We start from the raw sequence: 6,000 nt of genomic DNA, 5'->3' as shown, positions 1-6,000 counted from the left end.
AATTTCAAAGTCAAGCATGTCCCTCGCAAGGAAAAATTCCTAACTGATGAGCTGACCCATCTAGCTTATTCTCACAAACCTGTCATAGCCGGAATCTTTGAGAAAAGACTCTCACGACCATTCACCACGGTCTCGAGCCAAGGTGAAGGGGATGCTCCACTTTAAAACGGAGCACCAGAGGCAACACCTTTGGAGGCAACACCTCTTTCGGTGCCATCGACCATGGGTGGCCATCATGTGGTCGCACTGCTCGATTCAGGTACGATCTAGATGGATCAGATCTTCGACTACCTTCAAAATCGAGCAATCCCTAATGATGACGCATTAACAAAAAAAAGATTCTCACGACAGGCCCACAGATACTCCCTGTTAGAGGGACGTCTTTACCCCCACGGGAGCAACGACCTTAAATGAAAAGCATCACTCAGGAAAAGGAGAGCACAATGCTCTCTGATATCCAAGGAGGCATATGTGGTAGTCATACTTCGTACCGCACTCTGGTCAAAAAAGCGTTCCGGCAAAGATTTTATTAGCCCACTACCCTCCAGGATGTTTGCGAGTTGGTGAAACGGTGCGAGTCATGTCAATACCATGGTCAATAAACCAATCTACCAGCCCAAGCACTGCAAACTGTACCACTCTCTTGGCCTTTCATTGTCTGGTGACTCGATATTGTGGGACCATTCCCTAAAGCCTCAGGCGGTTTTGAATTCCTATTCGTGACAGTCGACAAATTTACCAAGTGGATAGAGGCCGGACCTGTTAGGAAGATCATCGCTGCAACAAGAATTAAGTTCATACGGGGGCTAGTAGTGCAGTTTGGTAGTACAAATCAAATAGTTACGGATAATGGGACTTAGTTTGCCAGTAGTGCTTTTCAGGACTACTGCGAAGAGATCGGGACCAAAGTTTTCTATGCATCGATGACACACCCACAGAGTAACAGACATGTCGAAAGGGCAAAGATGATATTGCAAGGGATTAAAACCCAGATCTTTGATCAGCTTAAAAGCTATTCAAGACTCTAGGTGGATGAACTACCCACAATACTCTAGTTGCTGCGAATGACTCCCAGCAGGGCTATGGCCGAAACCCCTTTCTTCCTTATTTTTGGTGCAGAGGAAATGCTCCCCTCCAAGATCGCCTTTCAGTCACCTCGAGTGGCCAACTACTCGGATGACAACCAGGTGGCGCGATGAGAGGATGATGTAAACCCGATCGAAGAGTTTCATGAGTGTGCTCTAATTCGAGCTGCCCAATATCAACAAAGCCTCAAACGCTATCACAACCACAAGGTGTAGGAGCGGAGACTGGTCATAGATGACCTCGTCCTTAGGCAAATTCAGAATAAGATCGGTCAGAATAAACTCTCCCCTAAGTGGGAAGTGCCCTACAAGGTGGTCGATATCACCTAACCTGGTGTGATCAAGCTAGCCATGGAGGATGACCATGAATTACACAACTCCTGGAATATTGTCCTGTTGTGCAAGTTCTATGTGTAGGGTTGCTAGGAGAAGGGTTTGTTTCTCTATTTTGCGGAACCTTCTGGATGGGCGTGGAATATAACTTGTAAGTTTTTAAAGTTCAAAAGACCAGACTCTCTGTTTTGCAGGATTTCAAGACCAATAATGGACCCCCCGCTAGAGTGGCTCTCCAACCACAGCACACGACAATGCTCAACAACCACTACGAGATCTGGCGACTAGGAAGTTACGACAACTAGATGGTTGAGGGCTCTTGAACAGTGTGGGATTGCTGCTAGTGCAATGTCAAAGGTACGAATGGCTCGGGATAGCAACCACAAGGCCACAAGTCCCCACTCGAGTCAGGCGCTAGTCGCCGCGGAGAGACTTGTTGAGCTAAAGGTTGTCCCGTGCTTTGAAAGCTTAACTAATGAGCAGGGCGGAACAATCAGAGCCTACTAACTATGACAGTACAGAGAAAACTCTCTGGACACGCCAAATAATAGTTCAGACTAGACGGTCCAAAACCCGCGGGGCTCCCGTATGGTCTTCCAGCCATTGGCAAGGCCATCAGGAAGGGCTGGAACATATTCGTTCATGGAAAAGATAGGTTACAGGCAGGTCGATTATATTCGACTGGCCTAACTACCCTATTACATTCTTGTTCCTTCCCTATCAACTTGAGTGGCTAGAGCCAGGTGAAAGGTTTCGCATAAGTCTTGCAAATCATAAGGATCCACCTCCTCCAATAGTTTAGAAGTATATGGACCAACTTGCCCTTAAACGACTCGAGAAACCTCTTATAATCTTCCTTGGGGTGGCAGCTGATCACCCTGGGAATCAGACGACGGCCTGCGTGAGGGCCAGGGAGGGTGGCCAACGTGAAGACCCTACTGGAGCTACTGACTGGCGCCAGCAAACCCAGCTGACCCTCCTTCAGCTTCTCCTTTGCCTTCACCTCTTCGTTGGTCTCCTCGTTCAGAAGGTCCCAGTCTATCTCGTCGTCGTCGGAGATGTCGATTATCTCGATAAGGGCAACCACTCAGGTCGGAGATAGAGTGGGAGCGGCAGGGGAGACCCTCTCTGTAGCGAGGGAAGCATGATGGTGGTCAGCTCCAACCCTGCAAGCGGGACCTTGAGATTGTTTGCCCCTGGGGCACCACAGCAAGCAGAGCCGGCATCAGAGGCAACTTGGCCCTTGCCAAATCCTCCAAAATCATCGTTCTTCCAAACAAAGAATAGGAGGAGGACGTCATGATCCACAAGAAGAGTTGCCTTCTTGCCTTGCAAAAAGCATTGATGTGTGTCCGGCTGGGTAAACTCTTGCTTTTATAGTCCTATCAGCCATTGATTCACGCCTAGAGTGGAAGGCGGAGCCACTGTAGGAAATGTCCCCGATCCTATCATTTACTACCCAAGGGGCTCATGGCCGATTGCCAGTCAAAACTGTGCACGTGTGGCTGCGTGGGGGCTCCAACACCTTAGTTTTTTATACACATCCCATCATGACACCTCACTCTCGGAAGTACTAAGGAACCTCAACCGGTGCGGCATACGAACCGCTCGAAATCCAAGAGGGTGTGCATGGGGAATTGAAAGTCCCTCAGGCCAAGCGGCAATCTCTCTTTCTCTCTCTCTCTCTCTCTCTCTCTCTATCAGGATGCTTAACCTCCTCACATGACGTGAAGTTCAGAGTCGAACTCTGAAAGCTAACGTCGTCGGCGACTACTCTCTAGGTAGACTATGTTCCCTCAGGGCCCAAGTGGTGCGACTAGACCTGACCACGACCACGGAGAAGCTTGGGGGCTACTGTAAGAGTATTGAGTATGGGGGTATGGCGTCCGACCGGGGATATTTCCTGAACCCTGGCCCATCGCACGACCAACCCTTGGCTAGCACGACCAGCGCGAGGCTTACGCGACTAGTCTCCTTGCAATTTAATGTGATCCCATGACCAGCCCTTGTTTGCCATGAGGCGTCCAAGATCTAACTTGTCTAAGTCAAATTTATTGATATCTACTCAACTGATTTCCTTCCTGAGGCTCCTCCTCTAGCAAACAAAGTCGTGGCCGACGTAGATGGGCAGTGCCCCGTCTCATAGCATTAATTGCTATAGAGTGGGGTGTTGCGGACCAACTTAGCACCACGCAACAGATGAGACAGAGTCTGCAAAATGACCAGACAAGTGGACGAGTTTGCGGACAAACTCACAGAATGCTGGGATGGAATGGCTTGGCAGATAAGCTTACGGCGCATAACGAGGGGACATACAAGGCTATTGAGGTAAGGTAAGAGTGGAAGTGTCCAAGAGGATGGGACAGGCCCCATAGTACCATCGGCGCAAGGTGTGACACGCACGCTCCGCGTGATAATGGCGTGAGAAAAGTACCTCTAGCTAGGTATGGGTCAGTAGAAAATGGCTCACTTGTAAGTTCTCATTCTCTTGTATATAAAGAGGAGAACGGGTCTAGCAGAAGGGGACTCATCTGTAACCAGTTCACAAACACTGATAACAAAATATACAAAATGTAGGACTATTATCCTTCGGGAGGCTTAAACTTGGATCCCCTATGTTCTTGAGTTCATCACAAATACATGCACACCATAAATATTGTTCACACACCTATCGACCAGTACACACCGAAATCATTATCAGGGATGAACCCTATACATCATGCTATATGTCTAGCCTATAAGTTGAAGGCCAGCCTATTCAACTTCAACTTTGTAAATATGTTAGTACAAGTGCGGAACCAGGCCTATGGCAGCCTAGGCTTCACCTAGGGCTTTGGCTCAAATTTCCATTAAATTTTATTATACAAAAAATGATAGATTTTTTAGGCTCCATCCACACTTGAATGGACCAGCCCAGGATAGGATGGAAAATTGAATGTCTTGTTTGATCTTGTGCCTCTCTTCCTAAAACATTTGTTTGGACCATTTTCCTATATTCCCTGATTGATTTCCCGCAGACCATGTCCACTATACCCTCTTCTAGTCTCCTATACACCTTGTGTGGTTGGACCATTTAATATCCTTCCTATTGAGTTTTGCTTATTTGTTAATTACATCAGTTCGATCCTCATTGATCACCATTTGCACCGACACCTCTCATTCCTTTACATAACATCCGATCCATTGTCAATCTCTCCTCTACTTGAGCCTCCGATCCCCATTATTCCATGACGATTATTTTCGTGTCAAATCCTATTTCTTGGTCCTACATAACCTCACCCATCCATGCCTCGCTTGCACAGAGGGCAACAACCAACTGAGCTATGTGTCATTCTCTTGGTTAACCATGCACTATTATCTACTATATAAGGTCGGTACTATTTCATATAAATTAAAGTAAAAAACTTACTGGTTTAAAATTCAAAATTATTTGAAATAGAATGTTTTCAAACCGCATATTGGCTCATCCAACCGATGTATACTATATGGTCACAAGTTTACTTTCAGGTTTGGTTTCAAGAACCACGCTAAAACACAACAGCGTCCCACTTGACTCGCCTCTACTCTCTTTATTATTGGACTTCAATACTTCCACATCATGTGTATCAGAGTACCGTACGTTTTCAATGTAACAATATCTATATTGACATCAGAAAGAGGATCATCAGCATGTCATGTATATATTTTTGTAGTGCATAGAATGGTGACTCACAAGCCAGAACATACACTCTAGAAAACTCCAAAAAAAAAAAAAGTACAAACATGAATGTAGTGCTTGGTACAAAACGGTGCACAAAAGTTTGTTGACTTTAATCCTTAAAGAGAGAAGGTTGCGCAACCTTATATTTTCAATATAATTCATTTGTCTTTTTTAATGTGTACAAAAGATTGAATCTCCAAACAGCTTTTTTATGAGCCCATATATTTTAACATGTTGCTCTATATCTGCAAGCATTCTGTAATCTTATTGAAATGAGCAAACGGATAAACCAAAATGGTTGCAAAATCACCATGTGCGCAATACACTCCTCATACACATTACATTAATTGTTTGCTGGCATATATTTATGTTTAGTTTATAGAAATATGTTTTTCATATATACTTATGTCTACTAAAATCAAATGCATGCCCGGATAGTTGGCACGTAGTATGAAGATACCATTCCAGATATCATGCAAGCTTGTTTTACCAAGCTGTTTTGATCATACATTTGGGCAACAAATACATTATATAAATATATCATTCCAAAAAATTACGCTTGGTGTAGATGTTGTGTGATCGTTTTCTCAGGCAACGGAGACATGATATAATGATATAATTTCAGATATTACACAAGGTGTGGTCGTCCACTACTAGGACAATGGACATGTATAAAGATATCTTTCCGGATACTAAACTTGGTGTACATGCTATGTGGTCATCAGCAACGATAACAATTACGTAGTACCAATAAAAATATCACTCCATATATCACACCTAGTGTACATGCTGTATGGGAAAAATATAGTAGACATGTTGTGTGATTAACTGATTAATTGCACAAGTGAGGGGAAAGTGTTTCAGAGAAACATATTGTGTGCT

The sequence above is a fragment of the Phragmites australis genome, chromosome 1 (assembly GCF_958298935.1).
Source record: "Phragmites australis chromosome 1, lpPhrAust1.1, whole genome shotgun sequence".
Lineage (NCBI taxonomy): Eukaryota > Viridiplantae > Streptophyta > Magnoliopsida > Poales > Poaceae > Phragmites > Phragmites australis.
Note: the sequence above shows the minus strand (reverse complement) of the source record.